The sequence below is a fragment of the Somniosus microcephalus genome, chromosome 10, assembly GCF_052327205.1.
Source record: "Somniosus microcephalus isolate GS21.2 chromosome 10, FLI_Smic_1.0, whole genome shotgun sequence".
NCBI lineage: Eukaryota > Metazoa > Chordata > Chondrichthyes > Squaliformes > Somniosidae > Somniosus > Somniosus microcephalus.
The window spans coordinates 113,227,642-113,246,060 of record NC_140996.1 but is presented as its reverse complement, the minus strand read 5'-3'; the positions used below and the strand labels follow the sequence as shown (position 1 = coordinate 113,246,060).

General features: G+C 50.1%; 1 protein-coding gene across 5 annotated transcripts in view; it reads right to left on the bottom strand.

The window, feature by feature from the left end:
• Positions 1–10,475: 10,475 nt before the first annotated feature.
• The window catches only part of LOC147111636 (phospholipid scramblase 2-like), a 158,126-nt gene continuing 150,182 nt past the window's right edge, over positions 10,476–18,419 (bottom strand). For all 5 annotated transcript variants that reach the window (XM_085998720.1, XM_085998724.1, XM_085998722.1 and 2 more), the window contains one exon: positions 10,476–11,179. The gene's annotated coding sequence lies outside the window, so the exon portion shown is untranslated. The remainder of the gene's footprint in view (positions 11,180–18,419) is intronic.

The following is an 18,419-nucleotide window of genomic DNA, read 5'->3' as shown; positions in this document are numbered from 1 at the left end:
TCCCCCCAGTCGCTCTCTCTCTCTCTTCCAACAGCAACATGCCCTCGAAAAAGCCTCGGCACCGCCGGGCACTTCAGCTAGTCTATATATATAAATCGGTACATCTGTCTGTCATTCTGTCTCTCTGTCATCGCGTGTGCGTCTGTCGGGTATGCGCTCGAAAGTTACAGGGCGTACCTACGCGCGCGTTACCTCCAAAGAAAGCTTACGCTTCCGAGGCGGTTTTAAGCGTATTTACGTTTCGGCCGGGCTAAAATCGCGCCCGCGGTATCCGAAAAACCTTAACATTCCGCTCATTAGCATCTCATTATCAGCTCATTAGCGACAGAGTGACCTCGAGGTCGACCAATCGTACGCCGGGTTGCTGGCGTGTGCGGCCGACCAATCGGTGCGTGTGTGGGTGGGACTTATCGTTCTGAACCGAGGTGAGTAGCCGCCATCTTGCTTCCATTCTTTTTCCTGCTTTCTGCGTCTTTCTTTTCAAATATACATTTCCAGCAAAAAAAAAAGTTGCTCTTAAAACACAAATTGTTTATTAAAAAAGTTAATTAATTTGTAAATCTTTTGTCTAACCTCTATAATTCTCCTACCTTTCACCGTTTTTCCAGGCCTGGGGCCAAGGCTTCTCCAACTGCCAGCAGTGCAACTCTAGACCCAGGCTCCCGGCCTAGACAGAGACAAACACTGGCAGAGGGCAGAGGGTGTGCTGCCTCAGCTCCATTCCCGGGGTCAGTAGGTGGGGAGGCTTCATAAGCAACTGGGATAAGGTTGCAAGCCCCAAATAATAATCTGAAGATCCTGTGTTTGCAGCTGAGGAAATGTCTTCTGCAGACAGCCCCCGGTTAACGGCAGCCATGTTTGTCAAGGAGGGCAAAAAGTTTCAGTGCGACGCCATTTTGATTCAGTGTGTAACAGAGTGCATGCGTGGCCATCTTAGTACAGGAACATAGAGTGGGTGGGCTTCTGTGCTCCAAATCTGTGTCTGTGACAGACAATCGACTGTGTAGCTGTGTAAGGTCTGTCGCTATAGCAACAGCTTTAGCTACAGAGCTGCAGGGCCACACCTGGGTGTTTACAAGCTGTTGCTAAGCAACAGTGTTTGTTGTTAAATACAGAGATAAGAACCTCTGTATCTCTCAACATTAACTCTGAAGAGTGGGTGCCGGATAGCACAAAGTTTCCTGTACTTTAAGTTTATCTCCCCCCCTCCGATTCCACCCCCCCTCACACCCCATTCCCCCCCCAAATCCCCTTCCCCCCCACACCCACACCCACCCCCACACCCACTTCCCCCCAGCCCCCACCACCTCCACCCCCACCCCCCTACACCCACTTCCCCCCCAGCCCCCACCCCCTCCCCCACACCCACTTCCCCCCCACACCCCCCCTTCCACCCCACACCCACTTCCCCCCCACACCCCCCCTTCCGCCCCCCTCCCGTTCACCCCCTTCCCCCCTCCTCCCCACCTCCTCCTCCCGCCTTCCCCTCCCTCCCGCAACCCCCCTTCCCCTCCCTCACCCCCCTTCCCCTCCCCCCCACACCCCCATCACCTCCCTCCTCACACCCCCTTCACCCCCCTCTTCCCCCCCTCCCCTCCCCCCCTTCCCCCCCTCCTCCCCCTTCCCCACTCCCCCCCTTCCCCCCCTCCTCCCCCTTCCCCACTCCCCTCCCCCAATCCCTTCCCTTCCCCCTCCCCTCCCCCCTCCCTTCCCTCCCCCTCCCCCCCTCCCCCTCTCCTCCCCTTCCCCCCCTCCCCTCCCCCACACCCCTCCCTTCCCTTCCCCCTCCCCCCCCTCCCTCCCTCCCTTCCCTCCCCCTCCCCCCCTCCCTTCCCTCCCCTTTCCCCCCTCCCCTCCCTCCCCCTCCCCCCCTCCCTTCCCTCCCCTTTCCCCCCTCCCCTCCCCTTTCCCCCCTCCCCTCCTCCTCCCTTCCCTCCCCCCTCTCCCCTCCTCCTCCCCTCCTCCCTTCCCTCCCCTTTCCCCCCTCCCCTCCTCCTCCCCTCCTCCCTTCCCTCCCCTTTCTCCCCTCCCCTTTCCCCCTTCCCTCCTCCCCTCCCCTTTCCCCCCTTCCCTCCTCCCCTCCCCTTTCCCCCCTTCCCTCCTCCCCTCCCCTTTCCCCCCTTCCCTCCTCCCCTTTCCCCCCTTCCCTCGCCTTCCCCCTCCCACCTCCCCCCTCCCCCCCTCCCTCCCCTCTCCTTCCCCCCAACCCTCTTCCCCCTCCCCTCCCCTTCCCCCCAACCCTCTTGCCCCTCCCCTCTCCCTCCCCCCCTCCACCCCTTCCCCACTCCGCCCCTTCGCCCTCCCCCTCCTCCCCTTCCCCTCCCTCCCCTCTCCTCCCCTTCCCCCCCTCCCCCCACCCCCTTCCCCTCCCCCACTCCGCCCCTTCGCCCTCCCCCTCCTCCCCCTCCCCTCCCCCTCCCCTCCTCCCCTCCCCTTTCCCCCTTCCCTCCTCCCCTCCCCTTTCCCCCCTTCCCTCCTCCCCTCCCCTTTCCCCCCTTCCCTCCTCCCCTCCCCTTTCCCCCCTTCCCTCGCCTTCCCCCTCCCCCCTCCTCCTCCCCCCTCCCCCCCTCCTCCTCCCCCCTCCCCTCCCCTTCCCCCCAACCCTCTTCCCCCTCCCCTCCCCTTCCCCCCAACCCTCTTGCCCCCTCCCCTCTCCCTCCCCTCCCCCTCCCCCCCCTCCTCCCCTTCCCCTCCCCCACTCCGCCCCTTCGCCCTCCCCCTCCTCCCCTTCCCCTCCCTCCCCTCTCCTCCCCTTCACCCCCTCCCCCCCACCCCCTTCCCCTTTCCCCTCCCCCCTTCATCCCCCCAGTCGCTCTCTCTCTTCCCCCCAGTCGCGCTCTCTCTCTCTTCCAACAACAACATACCCTCAAAAGACCCTCGGCACCGCCGGGCACTCCAGCTAGTATCTATATATATAAATCGGTACATCTGTCTGCCTGTCTGTCTGTCATTCTGTCATTCTCTCTGTCTGTCTGTCTGTCAGTCATTGCCTGTGCGCCTGTCGGGCTATGCGCTCGAAAGTTACAGGGCGTACCTACGCGCGCGTTACCTCCAAAGAAAGCTTACGCTTCCGAGACGGTTTCAAGCGTATTTACGTTTCGGCCGGGCTAAAATTGAGCCCGCGGTATCCCAAAAACCTTCAATGTTCCGCTCATTAGCATCTCATTATCTGCTCATTAGCGACAGAGTGACCTCGAGCTCGACCAATCATACGCCGGGTTGCTGGCGTGTGCCGCCGGGCCAATCGGTGCGTGTGTGGCCGGGCCTTATCGTTCTGAACTGAGGTGAGTCGCCGCCATCTTGATTCCAAACTTTTCCTTTCTTTTTCCCGCTTTCTGCGTCTTAAAACAAAACGTTGCTTTTAAAACACATATTGTTTTAAAAAAAAATGATTTAGAAAGTAATTAACTTATCTAATCTCATTAATTTTCCTACCTTTCCCCGTTTTCCCAGGTAGGCCTCGAAGCCTCGGCTTCTCCTTCGCACCCACGCCTGAGCTAGGCACCTCCCGGCCCCACTCGAAGGCTGGAGGGCCGAGCCTCAGCCCAGCGCCGCTAGGGTGCGCGCGCAGCAGGAGCCGAGACGCGGCGTCTCTCTCTGGCTCGGCCGGGGGGCGGGGCTTGCTGAGCGTCAAGCGTCACCCTGGCAACCGGCCCCCCGGCCGTCTCGCACAGCCGCAATCGGCGGTCTTCACTTCGGGGGGGGCCGCGACCCTCGGGGGGGGCCGTGACCCTTGGGGCGGGCCGCGACCCTCGGGAGGGGCCTCGACCCTCGGGGGGGGGAGCCGCGCGCGCAGCAGGAGCAGCTGAGATGCGGCGTCTCTCTCTGGCTCGGCCGGGGGGTGGGGCTTGGTCAGCGTCACGGTTACCCTGGCAACCGGGCCCGCCGGCCGAGCCAGAGAGAGACGCCGCGTCTCAGCTCCTGCTGCGCGCGCAATCGGCGATCTTCACCTCGGGGGGGGCCGCGACCCTCGGGGGGGGGGGCGGCGACCCTCGGGGGGGGGCCGCGACCCTCGGGGGGGCCGCGACCCTCGGGAGGTGGGGGGCGACCCTCGGGGGGGGCCCCCACCCTCCCTGCCCTCCGCCCCCCCTTTTCCCCCCCGCCCCCCTCCCTTCCCCCCCCGCCCTCCCTTCCCCCCTGCCCTCCCTTCCCCCCCCGCCGCCCTCCCCGCTCCCCGCCCTCCCTTCCCCCCCCTCTCCCCTCCCCCTCTTCCCCCCAGTCGCTCTCTCTCTTCCCCCCCAGTCGCTCTCTCTCTTCCCCCCAGTCGCTCTCTCTCTCTCTTCCAACAACAACATTCCCTCGAATAAGCCTCGGCACCGCCGGGCACTTCAGCTAGTTATTATATATATATATAAAACAGTATGTCTCTCTGTCTGTCTCGCTGTCTCTCTGGCTATACAATCAAAAGTTATAGAGCGTACCTACACATATGTTATATCAAAAGAAAGCTTATCATTAGGGGACTCTCATAGGCGTATTTACTTTTTGGTCGGACAAAAGTTGTGCTGATGGTATCCAAAAAACGTTCAAAATTCCACTCATTATCCGCTCATTAGCATCGAGTGACATGAAGGTGGACCAATCGTGCGACCCGACGGTCGACCAATCACTGCGTCACGGGGGCGGGTTCAGTGCGTGTGCGGGCGGGCCATCCTAGAGTTGAGTGACATGACGATTGACCAATCCTACAGTTCAGTGACCTGACGGTTGACCAATCCGTGCATGTGTGGGCGGGCCTAATGCTTCTGAGTTGAGGTGAGTGGCCACCATCTTGATTCCAAACTCTTCCTTTCTTTTTCCCACTTTCTGCGTGTTTCTTTTCAAATCTAGATTTCCAGCAAAAAAAAAAGTTGCTTTTAAAACACAAAGGGCCAGTAATTCCGGTCCCAACGCGTGAGTACGGACGGTGTACTCACGCGTGGGCCCGTTGGAAGTGCCGGATTTCAGCATGCACAGTGCATGCACGGGAAACCGGCATTTCCTCCAAGGGTTTCAGAGGTCCAATGCGTGCACGCAGGACTCTGCGCGCAGGCGTTGAACTTCCTTCCTTTTGACAGGTTTGCCCGTGTGCAAGGGCCTGAACTTTTTACACATATAAAAAGGAGGCGTAAGGACTGGATTCTTGAAGGTAAGTGGTCTATCATTTAAAACTACTACATTTTTTCTGCAGCTTCATTGTTTTTAAAGGACTTTACAGTAAGGTAAGTTTATTTTTAGACCTGATTTATTAAAAAAAAAAATTTTTCAAAAATTTTATTGTTTAAAATAGTTTTTTAAAGTTATTTATAGTTTATTTAATTATTGGGATGTTTTTTAAAATTTTATTTAAAGTTAAACTAGTCTTTTGGGCGCCCGTACTTTTCATGAGTTTGACAGTTCTTACTGTCAAACTCATGAATGAAGTTTCCCCTCCCCTGATTGGCTGCACAGTGCTCACCTGATCCCAGCCGGCACATCGCACTAACTACGCCGCTGGATCAGGTAAGCACATCACGCCGACATCTGAACCGGGCCAGTGACAGGAATTCCAAGCAGGCCCAGGCTTCAGATGTCGGCGCGCTGGGTGAGTGCACATTGGGGGTTGCACGCGCGGCAAGCACCCGATCCTAATTTCTGGCCCAAATTGTTTTTTAAAAAAGTTAATTAATTTGTAAATCTTTTCTCTAACCTCTATAATTTTCCTACCTTTCACCGTTTTTGCAGGCAGGCCTCGAAGCCTGGGCCTCTGTTGCCCAGCCATGCCCGAGCTACGCACCTCCCATCCCACTCAACAAGCGGCCCGCGATCGCTGCCATCTTTCTAAAGGCTGGCGGCACGGGACTGAGGCGAGCGTAGCCATCGCCGCCATCTTAGCAAAGACGGGCGGGGCGGGAGTCAGTGCGCGCATCAACGTCGGCCCGGAGCGCCAGCGAATCGGCGGTCTTGAAGCCGGCTCGGGCGGGGCTCGGGAGGGGAAGGGTTACCCTGGCAACCGGGCCCGGCCCCCTCTCTCAGCCTCAAGCCGGCTCACGCCCGTTCCCGGGGCTTGGCTCCAGTGCAGGCCCAGCCGCAATCAGCGGTCTTGAAGCCGGCTCGGGAGGGCGGGGCTCGGGAGGGCGGAGAGTGGGGCTCGGGAGGCGGGTCTTGGTAAGGGGGGGGAAGGGTTACCCCGGCAACCGGGCCCGGCCGTCTCTCAAAGCCTCAAGCCAGCTCACGCCCGTTCCCGGGGCTTGGCTCCATTTGTGGCTGCGGGCCACTCACCCTTTCTCTCTCCTTCCCTGTCTCTCTCTCCTCCCTCCCTCCCCTCTCACCCGTCCCCTCTCCCTCCTCCCCCTCTCCCTCCCCCTCCCTCCCCCTCCCTCTCTCTCCCCCTCCCTCCCCCTCTCTCCCCCTCCCTCCCCCTCTCTCTCTCCCCCAGTCTCTCTCTCTTTCTCCCCCCCAGTCTCTCTCTCTCTCCCCCCCCAGTCTCTCTCTCTCTCCCCCCCCAGTCTCTCTCTCTCTCCCCCCCAGTCTCTCTCTCTCTCCCCCCCAGTCTCTCTCTCTCTTTCTCCCCCAGTCTCTCTCTCCTCCAGTCTCTCTCTCTCCCCAGTCTCTCTCTCTCTTCTCCCCCCAGTCTCTCCCTCTCTCTTCTCCCCCCCAGTCGCTCTCTCTCTTCCCCCAGTCGCTCTCTCTTCCCCCCAGTCGCTCTCTCTTCCCCCCAGTCGCTCTCTCTCTTCCCCCCAGTCGCTCTCTCTCTTCCCCCCAGTCGCTCTCTCTCTTCCCCCCAGTTGCTCTCTCTCTTCCCCCCCAGTCGCTCTCTCTTCCCCCAGTCGCTCTCTCTTTTCCCCCCAGTCGCTCTCTCTCTTCCCCCCAGTCGCTCTCTCTCTTCCCCCCAGTTGCTCTCTCTCTTCCCCCCAGTCGCTCTCTCTTCCCCCCAGTCGCTCTCTCTCTTCCCCCCAGTCGCTCTCTCTCTTCCCCCCAGTCGCTCTCTCTCTTCCCCCCAGTCGCTCTCTCTCTTCCCCCCAGTCGCTCTCTCTCTTCCCCCCAGTCGCTCTCTCTCTTCCCCCCAGTCGCTCTCTCTCTTCCCCCCAGTCGCTCTCTCTCTCTCTTCCAACAACAACATGCCCTCAAAAAAGCCTCGGCACCGCCGGGCACTTCAGCTAGTATTAAATAAAAGAAAATTGAATTCTGAAAATTAGGTTAAGGCTGTCTGGACAAAATAGTAAAAGGAAATTAGAACTTTAGATAAGGAAATCAAAAATCCAACAGGGGGTGGATTGTGCTGTCAAGCAACTGGTAACAGGTTACAATTGATAGTCAGGATGCTCATCTGCTACTTCCAGTTTAATCGGTCATTCATTTCTGCCCTTGTGGGATCTTGCTGTGTGCCAGATCCCACAGCCAGATCTGTGGTTGCTGCATTCACCTACATTAGTGACTGCACTTCAAAATAATTAAATTGTATGTGAAGTACTTTGAGGTAGCCTACTTTCCATCTATTCCACCCAAAATAACTTACCCATTGAAGACTCTGGTATCTACTGAGGCCTTCAGTGGTTCTCTGTTTCAGGGTGCTTTTGGCTCTTTACGGTCCCTTGCTCGATCTTCTAGTGCTGCAGTGGTGTCTGGGGTTTCCTCCATTGCAGTGGCGGGACCCCTCTTGATAACAGGAATCCCGCCAAAAGCCCGCTGTGGTCCACCCTGTCAGACCACCACCCCAAAGATGATATTCCCTCCCCATTTGTCAGAGCTGTAACATTTCATAAGCTTATTGCACAACGCTATTCTTTCCACGTAATGCAGTGATGTAACAGTACTGACATAATTTACCTCTTAATCTTTGCACTCAGCAAAGTATACAAGAACCATGCAGTTACTGCTGTAATGATTTGTATTAAAAATAGTATAAATTATATTATCAAATTAACATCTGGGAACAGAGCCAACTTTTAGCTTTAGCATTTCAGGTTGATGACCTTTCATCAGAACTGTCACCCATTCAGATAAAAGTTCATTGACCTGCAACGTTACCTCTGTTTCACTCTGCACAAATGCTGTCTGACCTGCTGAGTGCTTCCAGCATTTGCTGTTTTTATTTCAGATCACCAGCATCCAAAGTATTTTGCTTTTGTTGTAGCTTTAGCTTATACATGATTCACTCCAATAGGGCTGTGTTACCAGGAAACTCTTGTTTAACCGGCACCTAAATATCCGGAATTCTCTATTAACCGGCAAAATTCATACTCCGAAAACACCTCAATAACCGGAAATGTTGCCGAGTCCGAGTCCCCCGCGGTGGCCGAGTTAGTCAGTGGGGGTAGTTCTCCAAACTGCCACTACTCGGCTTCTTGGCACTGTCAGAAGTCTGAACACCTCAATAGCAGGAGTCTGACTCGTTGTTTGTTAAAAATAGCCTCGGTAGATAACCCTCTCCGTCATCCGGAATTTTTAATCAACCGGCACCATCCCGGTCCCGTCGGTGCTGGATACCAGAGAGTTTCCTGTACTTTGTTCAGACCTTTGTATGGCATTGTAGGGATAGGTACAGCTTCTTAACTGTGAAATGCAAAATCAACATTATCTTGCCCATTAGGGAGCAGGGGTAAATTGGGATATCCTTTTGGAACCTACAAGGACTGCAATTCTTATAACGACCATAGTTTAAGGATAACCGTCAATGTTTAATATAATACATAAACATATTTTACTGTGCTTCGGATACTACCAACTAGCTAAGTGGTAGCATAGAGGTGTAAGCAAATAGCACATATAGAAATGACAGATGTTAGTTTTGTTATAAAGAATGTTACTTTACAATGCACATATCAAATTCAATAGAGCCACATAAAATTATGAGCCTCTCTGAACAAATTATGAGTGGAATTTTCTGCAATTCCACGCCACTAGCTAAGACACACACACTGGCCCGTAATTTGCGGTCAGTGGCGAAGCAAAGGCGCTCGCTGCTGGCCCCGAAGTAAGCTTCCCACAAAGATCTCGCGACCTCTGTGGTGAGAAGTTCGGCTTTTCAGACGTTCAGCTGAAATCAGCGCAAGTTAATGGGGAATCCCTAACGCGAGCTGCTGTAACACCAACAAGCTGTTTAATCAGCCAATCACAATGCAGAATTCTCACAGACCGGGAACCAGGAAGTGAGTAAGCTCCTTTTATTCTAACTTTTTTTTTAAATGTTATAGAGCAAAGATTGGGGCTCTCACATGGGGAATAAGTAAGCCTGAAATAAAGATGATGAACAAACTTTTTTTTTAAAATTCTTAAAAATTTAAATTTTTATTAAAATGGATAAATTTGGCACTCCACAAAATTAAAATTCGTTTTTCAAGGCCATAAGCTTTGCTAAGCAGTCAATGCGCTGTTAAAACCCCAGTTACACCTAATCCAAAAGGGCCCAACTTTTAATGGGGTATTTAACGGCAATATTACTGTGGAAGAGTTGAAGTTTTCGTCAGTTTCTCTGATTTCACAGGTTACACTGATTGCTGCCTGTGGGGGTGGTGGGGGGGGGGGGTGCGGAGGGGGTGTCCACAGTGCAGCCAATGTCGGAGCAGTGAATGACTCACTGCAACTTCAGGATTTCCGCGTTAGGATACGCATGCACTACATCCTGAAGTTGCGCTCAGTTTCAAAGGGGTAATAACAGCGAACGCTGTTCGTTCACTGTTGTTACCTACCACAAATTACTGGCCACAGTGTGCCGCTTATCAGAAACGTGCACTGCCTGCAATTTTGCACCAGTCACATTAATGAACAGAAAACTACAAGCAACACCCTCACGATTTTCCAATAAGTGCAGGCTCCCACTGCATGCGAGGCCCTGCCAGTGGTGCAAAGCTTCACAAAATTTCGCCCTTATAAATAGCCAACTGCAACATAAGTGACTCGTCAAAGTCACCTCCCCCATTCAGGGAGAATGAACTAGAATTAGAACACCCCTTTCCCAAAACATTTATATCTCTTGTTGGTTTAATGCAGCATTTGCAGTGTTTACAATGTCATTGAAAGCACAAAATCCAAACACAACCATTAAAAACCTTGCAGGTAGATTAGTGCAGGGCTGGGAAACCTTTAGAGAGAAGGTCACAGCCATATTTCTTTGAGGGAGGAAGCTTTAATTGCTTGCCACATATTAATACAAAAGGTAGTATTTTTTATGTATGAGAAATTTAAATTAAAAAATTAAAAATCATATCCATATTTACAATCAAAGCCTCTGAATTTTCAACATTTTCCCTACTTCTACTTTCTAATTGGCATTGAAAATGGCTAAACTTAAAAAATTATGTTGTGTTTTCCTCTCAACATGTTTCTTGTTCCCCAGTATGCCCACCATGGATAAACTTTGTGCAGTTAAAACCTTTTACCTCCTTGGAAAATTGTAACCTATCTCCTCAACAGATCTTAAGATTGTAACAGTAAGAAATTCCATTGTTATCAGATGAATTTCTCCAAATGATAGTGCATGATTCAAATACATGGCAAAAATCTGGGACAGTGAGTGAAGTATAAATAGCAACCATTTTTATTTATTAACATTATTTTGTTACATAGGGTTGAATGTTCTTTTTAAAGAACTTATCTGTTCATTACAAACAAAGTCTTTGGTGCTAAAAATTTGTACCAATGATGGTAATGTCTGACATACATCGATATTATTTTCTAATCTAGATTACATACTGGGATACAACTGAATAAAAGTATATTGGACAGAACAAATAGAAAACTGTGGCCTAGAATTACCTTGGAGCCAGGCCCACTCCGATGCTATAACTTCGTCAGAAGTGTGGCAGAAACCCCACTGACCCGCACAAACGGATTTTCCACTGCACTTCCGGTGAAGTTATGGTAGCAGAGTGAAAACAGGTTCAAGGAAGTTCCAGGTTTATTATTCCAGTTTATTGTGATAACAATATAAATGTATTTTACCTTAACAGGCACCACAGGATGCACTGATAAACCACCAACCTTTGTGATATAAAATAAGTGTTGTAAATAAATCAACATTTCAATAACATGACACTAAACACACATTTTTTGTTTTGTGAAATAATAAATGAAACCATTGCTGCAGTATAACTGCAGACTCATAAAGAATATCAGTGAATTACATTTGCTCCTACTGATCCATGCTGCAAGTAAGTTAGGCACGTTATTGGATATCTGTCATGTTTGTGCAGCTCCTCTTTAATCTTTATTAAAGCATCTGTATGAAAAAAGACAAGAGACGTTAAAGGAGCTACCTTTCAGGAAGACAAAAGATAAAATGCCAATGACATATACTAAGCATTGTGTACATCTAGATCCTAAATGTTGTTATATATAAACAAATTCACATGGTGCATTTTAAATACAGTAACAGAAACTCATTTGCATGAAAGTACTTGCAGGAGAATAAGCTGGGTTCCCTCAATGGCTCAGTGACCAAGAATACAATATGATGTCGCACCATATTTTACAGACCAGGAAAGATATATCCCTGGTCTATACTGAGCTGGCTGATGTCAGCAATTGGCAACAGTCGGAATGCGATAGATTGCCCTTAGTGTCCCTGGTCTTGGAAGTGGATAAGAAATCAGCCAAATCATGATAGCTATCCAATGAGCCCTGATAATGTATATGTGTGCGTGTATGTGCATGCTGACTATCCAATGAGCCCTGATGATGTATATATGTGTATGTATGTACATGATAGCTATCCAATGAGCCCTGATGCTGTATATGTGTGTGTGTATGTGCACGCATGTGCGCCAGATCAGTTTTGGCTGTGGTGCCAAGAGGAAAAATCCCAAATTTTCCAAACTAGACAGCAGCCTGATACATTGCGTTGCCCCAGTCAGAAAAGATTTGCTCATGTAATTTACATGGTCGTTTTGACCTAGGCCAATTGACCTTTGAAATATAATCCAGAGCCAGCGGTCCAACACAACACTAGCCAGGAAAGTGCAAAATATTTGTTTATTAAGCTCCAAGCTATAAAGAAGAGCCGGCAGTAACTAAGATAGTAACTCAATCTAGGGGTTGTGCTTGCATTCATAAATTAAATAAATGACTGCCTTGTAACTCACTGCTAGCTTTTCATCTCAAAAACAGATGCAAACCTTCAATTTGAGGTTTTTTTTTTATAGAAAGAAAAATATTGTTGTCTTATATGGAATAAAAGGAGACTAGTGAATCCTGGCCACTATCCCAACTGTGAGTATGTAAGATGTAAAACCTTTTCATTTGCACAATTTTCTGAATTATTTTTCCACAGCCTTCTCAGTCTCTGGGACGACTGAATAAAGAACTTCAAAGTTCAAACAATGTTTGATCAGTCCATTTATTTGAAAATGAATAAACATATCTTACAAGTAGCTGGCCTCCCAGCTGGCACCAAGAGATTGCCGAGAGCTGGTCTGTTCGAAATACTCAGACGCTCGCAGCCTGCCCAGACACACATAACAAAGTACCTCTCAGACAGAGAGATACTATATCTACTATAAATAGATAGATCACATTATAGAATCATGATTTTGGACTATTTTTTAGTGGTGCTTTATTTTAAATATAATGTTAGCAAAGTTAATGGCCCAGAAATTCGGGTCTCCACGGGCGAGTACGCACGGGGTACTCACCCGTAGGCCCAATGGAAGTGCCGGTTTTCTGCATGCACTGCGCATGCACGGGAAACCGGCACTTCCGTTCCCCTGAAAGAAGGGGTTCAGAGTTCGAACACGTGCGCGGGAGAGGCTGCGCGTGCGCATCGAACTTCGGTTTTTTTTGCAGGTTTTCCCGGGAGGGTAAGTCTGCAGAAGTTACACATTTAAAAAGCAGGCATAGGGCCTGCTTTTTACAAGGTAAGTGGTGAATTAATTAAAATTTAAACATTTTTAAATACTTTAAAGCAAGGTAAGTTTATTTTTAGCCCCGTTAGAAAATAAAATTATTTTTTTCAAAAATTTAAATTATTGTTTAAAATAGTTATTTCATGTAATTTATAGTTTATTTAAAAAATGTGATGGTTTTTAAATTTATTTGAAGATTTAGTGCTGTTTTGGGGCCGTAGTATTTATAAGTTTTGACAGCTCTTCCTGGCAAACTTATGAATGGAGCATTCCCTGCTCCGATTGGCTCCCCATGGCCCACGTGATCCCAGGGGACGCATCGAACTAACTGCGCCCCTGGGATATGCAAGCACTGCGCGCCGGCCGTTGGAGCAGGCCCAGGATCGGAATTCCACGGGGGCCCACAGCTCAACGGCCGGCACGCTAGGTAAGTGCAGGTCGGGGGCTTGCACCTGCGGGAAGCCCCCAACCCGAATTTCTGGGCCATTGTTCAACTGGCTTAAGTGCAATAAAGTAAGTGTTAGTGACTTCCACTCCTGACCCCGTTAGATTATCTGCAATTGCAGTGGGTTCAACTGTTCTGCATATATTGGGGGGGGGGGGGGGGGGAGGCACCCATGCCAGTATGGGGGCATTTTTATTGCCAGCCACAGGGGCGAGAAATGCGGCGCTGCCAAGCAACTAGCACCATGGGCTCTGAAAATATGTAACTTTCTGCCTAAGTAGTCCCCTTTAGCCAAGCTGTACGCCGGGTTCACTCCGGTGCCCAGGTCTCTGGGCGGCAGGGAGGCTGAGGCCAAAGCAATGTGTGAATTCCCTCTCCTCAGTCCCACCCCCTCTGACATCAGGGACCATGACTGGGATGGAAGTTCCACACACACCAGGACCTTGCACCTGGTGAGACAGCAGTCTTCTGGGTGGAAGCCCAGCGTTCCTGGGTCCCCCCCAGATTTTGGTGTTTGGCGAGCCTCCTGTCCCACCTCCACTGGGGGTCTGCCGCTGGGACCGTGGATTGTCAACTCCAAGAGTTGTACTGTTATATAGACAGCATTGAGGCTCTTTTTGAGCATATTTACAGTGTGACATATTTATATAGGCAGTTTTCATTATAAATCTGGGCACAGTAATTTATAATGGAAATTTATAATTTTAAGGCTGAACATATACAACTTTAAAGTAGGAATTGCACCATGGTCCAATTATCTCTTGCCCTCTAGCTCCACCTCACCTGCTGACTATATTCCAGATCATCATAACTTGCTAAGTAAAAAGCTTATCCTTATCTGCCCCCTGGCCTTTTTGCCAATTATTTTAAATCTGTGTCCTCTGGTTACTGACCCTCCTGCCAGTGGAAACAGTTTCTCCCTATCTATACTATTAAAACTCCTCATAATTTTGAACACTTCTATTAAATCTCCCCTTTACATTCTCTGCTCTAATCCCAGCTTCTCTAGTGTCTCCAGTTAACCTAATTCCCTCATCCCTGGTACCATTCTAGTAAATCTCCTCTGCACCCTCTCGAAGGCCTTGACATCCTTTCTAAAGTATGGTGCCCAGAATTTGACACAATATTACAGCTGAGGTCTAACCAGTGATTTATAAAGATTTAGCATAGCTTCCTTGATTTTATACTCTATGCCTCTATTTATAAAGCCAAGGATCTCGGATGCTTTTTTAACTTTATCAACTTGTCCTGCAACCTTCAAAGATTTGTGTATGTGAACCCCTAGGTCTCTCTGTTCCTGCACCCCCTTTACCATTTAATTTATACTGCCTCTCAATTTTTCCTTCCAAAATTCCATGGGGGAAAAATTTGGTTACTTTGCGCCTCCCGTTAGCGTCCTCTTAGGGCGGTAACGGGGTGCAAAGCAACTAGCGCCCGGGCGCGGTGCTGCCAGCGCCTCCCGCAAAATTCAGTGGGACGTTAGCGACGATGGTAACCGTTAGTGCCCTGTGGCGCTGCGCCGCCGGCGATGACGTCATTGCCGTGCGCAGCACCCCAGCCACGATCTTCGGCAGCACCCCCTGACTTACCAGTGGACGCTATGTCCGATGGGGTCAGGGGGGCCTACCTGCAGCCGGGGCGGCGCTAATTAAAGGCGAGGTGCCGGGCGGCCATTTTTGTTGCTGGCCGCCTGCCAACACCTGCCCCTCTTGCCGTCCCCAGCCTTCTGAGAAGCCCCCCCTCCGCGGAGTGCCAGCTGTGCTCCGTGAGCCCAGCTCTTCGAGTGCCGGGCTCTTTTGCTGGCACTCCGATACCTGGTGGCCCAGCTGGGCCCCGGGTCGCGCTGCACAAGGCCCCTCCCCTTTAAGAAGGGGAGGGAGGCCACGCTGCGGCACGTAGCATTGCGATATTCCCTCGCAGCGCCCCAGGAGGGAGGCGGGGTGCTTCCAGTAGCACCCTGCTTCCCTCGAGGTGCTACCGATGAATTTTGGCTGTGGGGGTGTTAATTTTCTCGGGGGGCGAAGTTAGCACCCCAAAGGGGGCGTGACTCAATTTTTCTCCCCGTGTGTCTGCCCATTTCACCAGTCTGTGCATGTCCTCCTGAAAGCTGCTACTATTCCTCCTCACTGTTTACTACATTTCTAAGCTTTGATTGAGTTCTTCGATGAAATAATATGAGGGTACTGTGGGTGATGTTGTGTATATGGACTTTCAAAAGGCGTTTGACAAAGTGCCATGTAATAAACTTGTTAGCAAAATTGAAGCCTATGAGATTAAAGAGGTGGCCCTGTGGATACGAAATTGGCTGTGAGACAGAAAGCAGAGAGTAATAATGAATGGAGGGAAGCATACAGGGTGTCCCTCAGGGAACTGTACAGGTAGACTATCCTTTATCCGCACTTCTGAAAACCGAAAGTTTTTTTGTGGAGCGTAAGTCGTGCGCACGACATAACCCAAGTGGCGCCAAACATGACCCGACGCGGCCGATGCTTTTCTGACCTGATTTGCGGGCCAGCTTAGCGTAGGAGTCAAACGATATCCGGCTTTCCCACAACTGGCGGCGGCAGTCGAGCCCCAGACCCCCGCTAAGTCAAGGAATTCAGATACGGAGCAGGGGGAGCCGGAAACAGACTGTGAGCGGCAGCACAGAGAAGCAGGAAGGGGAATGAGACACGGAACAGTCGCAAGAGGTAGCCTGAACTTTTAAAATTTATATTAAATACAAATACTAATTACCAAATTAATTTAATGTTCAGAGTTTCCCAATCTGAAATAAAACCTTCTGAAATCCGAAAATTTCTGAAAACCGAAACACAGCTGGTCCCAAGGTTTTCGGATAAGGGATAGTCTATCTGTATTAGGATCACAATTTTTCAGACTGGAGGGAAGTATACAGTGATGTCCCCCAGGGGATGGTATCAGGACCACTGCTCTTTTTGATACATATTGGGGCAGTAATTCCTCCCCAAACGCGTGAGTACGGAAGGGGTACTCACGCGTCTGGCCGGAGGAAATGCCGGTTTTCAGCATGCACAGCGCATGCGCTGAAAACTGGCATTTCCTCTCCTCTAACCCAAGAGGTGAAGAGGCTAGCACGTGCGCTGCAGGGGGCAGCGCGTGCGTCTTGGATTTCCTCTGTTTTGGGGGATTTGCGCATGTGTAAAGGCCTCCGGTCTTTATGCTTGTAAAAAGCACACGTAAGTATTTATTTTTACATGTAAGTGGTGTTTTAGTGCAATTTAGAAAAAAAATTTCCACAGGTTTATTATTTTAAAGAATCTACAATAAGGTAAGTTTAGTTTTAGACCCTTTTTATTAAAAAAAATTTTTTTTTTTTTTAAATTGTTTAAATTATTTTTTTTAACTTATTTATACTTAATTTAATGATTGGGATGTTTTTTTAAATTTTATTTAAAGTTTAAGTAGTGTTTTGGGGTGCAGTACTTCTCATGAGTTTGACAGTTCTTACTCTCAAACTTATGAATGAAGTTTCCCCTCCCCTGATTGGCTGAACAGTGCTCACCTGATCCCAGCCGGCACATCGCACTAACTATGCCGCTGGGTCAGGTTAGCACAGCGCGCCGACATCAGAACCTGGCCACTGACAGGAAATCCACTGCGGACCAGGTTTCAGATGTCGGCGCGCCGGGTAAGTGCACATCGGGGGCTTGCACGCGCGGCAAGCCCCCGACACCAAGTTCTGGGCCATTAATGACCTGGACTTAGGTATACAGGGCATAAAATAGTTTGCAGAAGTTAGTCAAACATGATTTGCCTTTAACAAGTCCATGTTGGCTGTCATTTATTAACCCATGTTCTTCCAGGTGACAATTAATTTTGACCCGGATTATGGTCTCTAAAAGTTTTCCCACCACCGCCGACAGGCAGACTGCCCTACAGTTGCTGTGTTTATTCCTCTCCCCTTTTTTGAACAGCGGTGTAACATTTGCCATCCTCTAGTTCTCTGGAACCACTGCAGTATCTAAGGAGGGTTGGAAGATTGTGGCCAGAGCATGCACTATTTCCATCTTTACTTCCCTCAACAACCTAGGATGCATCCCATCTGCATTGGGTGACTTTTCTACTTTGAGCACTGCCAACTGTTTTAGTACCTCCTCTTTATCTATTTTTATCCTACCCAATTTCTCTACTACCTCCTCCTTTACTGTAACATTGGCAGCATCCTCTTCTTTAGTGAAGACAGATGCAAAGTACTCATTAAATACCTCAGCCATGCCCTCTGCCTCCACAAAAAGATTTCCTTTTAGTTCCTTAAACGGCCCCATTAGTTTCTTCAAATCTTCCTAAACTTAGAAACTACTAGGAACAACTTTAAAAGACATCTGTACTGTTAGTAGTTATGTTATTAAATTGAATTAGTTTTATTTTTAACAACCTGAAAAATCTCTCATGCTTCACCACAGGCAGCATTTATTTAACATCTGAACATTATGGGGGAAAAATTCGGTTGTTTGCGCCACCCGTTAGCGCCTAAAGAGGCCGACAAGTGGGGCGCTAACCAACTAGCGCCCGGGCGCAGTGATCCCACATGGAACAGGATGTGCAAATCACGGGACTGAGCAGCCCTGCCATGCCATGGAGGGCAGCACGGTGGCATAGTGGTTAGCACTGTTGCCTCACAGCGCCAGGGACCCGGGTTCGAATCCAGCCTCGGGTGACTGTGCAAACTCCACACAGACATTCTCCCCGTGTTTGCGTGGGTTTCCTCCGGGTGCTCCGGTTTCCTCCCACAGTCCAAAGATGTGCGGGTTAGGTTGATTGGCTATGATAAATTGACCCTTAGTGTTAGGGGGATTAAATACGTGGGGTTACGGGGATAGGGTGGGATATGTGTTGGTGTAGGGGTTTACGGGGATCGGGTGGGATATGTGTCGGGGCAGGCTCGATGGGCCGAAATGGCCTCTAATCTGCACTGTGGGGTTTCTGTGATTTCTGTGATTCTGTGACTCCTGTGCAATGCAGGAAGAAGTTCAACTACCTCACTCGGGTCGTTAAGGTGAGTGCCTTTTTCAGATTTATCTTCGTCCCTCCATTTGCACATCACTTTATGGCCAGAGGGTGCGCAAAGCCCCAATGGCCAGCTGTCATCCAGCACCCATGGCCCTTCCTGGAAACACACACGCACATTCAGCTCAGTGCATAATGTAAGGGCT